The 2,073-nt window shown below is 37.6% G+C and overlaps 1 pseudogene; it reads left to right on the top strand.

The window, feature by feature from the left end:
* The first annotated feature begins 472 nt into the window (after positions 1 to 472).
* LOC110337021 lies at positions 473 to 1,003 on the top strand (annotated as a pseudogene).
* Positions 1,004 to 2,073: the final 1,070 nt, after the last annotated feature.

Below are 2,073 nucleotides of genomic sequence, written 5' to 3'. Positions count from 1 at the left end.
ACATTACATGCATTGTTCTTACATTTGAATTTTTTACTTAATAACATAACTCAGAAATCTTTCATATGAGCAGAATGGCTTCATTTTTATAGTCATATACTCTTCTACTGAGTTTATGGATTATAATTTTTTTCTCTAATGATTAATCTTGGTATATTTTCTGTTACAGAAAAAATATAATTAATTACTGTGGGATGTAATTATTTATTTTGGAGTATACAAAAAATTCTTGTCTTTTAAAATATTTGCATAGTATTCTTCCAAGTGATAAAACTACAATTATTTATCTCCTTACAGATGAACCAGCTTGCTTCTATAATTATACTATTTGTTGTGTTTTTCTAAGATGAAGGAATATGTGTAAGTGAATGTTTTTCAAATGTACGTGTTTTGTTTTCACCACCTGGTTATGAGCTGTTCTCATGAGAGAGCTGTCCCTCTTTCTAAGGCGGCGCTGCGTAAGGACGAAGCCATGTTCAGTTCAAGCACCAAGATTGTGAAGCCCAATGGCGAGAAGGCGGACGAGTTCGAGTCTGGCATCTCTCACGTGGGAACTCAACAAGACCACAGCCAAGGAAATTGAAGTTGGGGGTGGTTGGAAAGCTATGATAATTTTTGTACCAGTTCCTCAGCCTAAGTCTTTAAAGAAAATCCAAGTCCAGCTAGTTCGTGAATTGGAGAAAAAGTTCAGTGGGATGCATATAGTCTTCATTGATCAGAGGAGGATTCTGCCCAAGCCAACCCGGAAAAGCCATAGGAAAAATAAGCAAAAGCGCCCCAGAAGCCACACCCTGACAGCAGTGCACGGCTCCATCCTTGAGGACTTGGTCTTCCCAAATGAAACTGGGTAAAGGATCTGTGTGAAACTGGATGGCAGCAGGCTCATAAAAGTCCATTTAGACAAAGCACAGCAGAACAATGTGGAGCACAAGGTCGAAACTTTTTCTGGTGTGTACAAGAAGGCAAGGATGTTAATTTGGAATTCCCAGAGTTTCAGTTGTAAAGAAAATGACTGAATAAAGTACCATTCATAGTAAAAAAAAATGTACGTATTTTATGTGATACATATGAATTCTGGCAGTGCAATGAGAATAATATACTTAGCTGAAGTTACTTGGATTCGGGATAGAAAATGATACGAAGATGAGAGTTCATATGATCATAGCTGAGTGGAAATACATAGACGGGATCCGTTTCCACTGTGGATCATTTTTAGATACATTCATCACATTCAGAGCTTTGGGGAGAAGCTCTGTCACTATGTTGGAAATCTTTCCAGAAGACAAGTTATTGATACAAATGATGATTAATATTGGTACACGGAAGGAACAGAAAGTACTACATTACGGATTATTTTATGTGAATCCAGTTAAGTATATTATCAAGGATTACAGTAATTTATTTTAAACAAATAGGTAACAAAAGAAGGTTCATTCCAGGCAATGTGGCCCGAGAGCACTGTCCTTAATAGTTCTCCACGTGCTCTGAAGTTAGCATAGCTGCTGGGCAGTTACTAGTTCGTGTGACCGGGTAGTTCCTTTTAAACGAAGAAGATTCAAGTGAGTGGTGGATGAAAGACTGAGTGAACAAGAGACACTGTAAGTGTTTGCCATTTTTAATGATGTAGTTCTTATAGATTATTCATTCATTCATTCATTCATTCATTCATTCATTCATAAATCCATTCATTTACTTTCAAATCCATTCATTTGTTTTATTGGTTTATCCATTTCTTGCCAGATTTAATCGTAATTTGGCTGTAAGTATGCTACTTATTGTGCTAAGGGCTGGAAAACGCAAGTACGAGATGCAGAGCATATCCTATCATCTTGAATAAGGAACTAAGCAATGAACAGGAGTGTAGGGGAGTACCTCTTGTAAAGTGCCCTGGCACCTTCATGAAAGGACAAAATAACATCACCAGGTGAGTGATAATGGCATTTGTCCTGGAGAACAAGACAACTGGAGCAAGAAAAGCAATATGATAGAGTTAGCTCCCAGTACAGTGATGTATTGAAAGACTACCTTGGCGGTTTGTGTCAGGGAACTGCCAGTCAGAAGCCAAAAAAGGAA

The sequence above is a fragment of the Mus pahari genome, chromosome 19 (genome assembly GCF_900095145.1).
Source record: "Mus pahari chromosome 19, PAHARI_EIJ_v1.1, whole genome shotgun sequence".
Classification (NCBI taxonomy): Eukaryota; Metazoa; Chordata; class Mammalia; order Rodentia; family Muridae; genus Mus; species Mus pahari.
The sequence above is the reverse complement of the archived record's forward strand: the minus strand, read 5'-3'. Positions and strand labels throughout refer to the sequence as shown.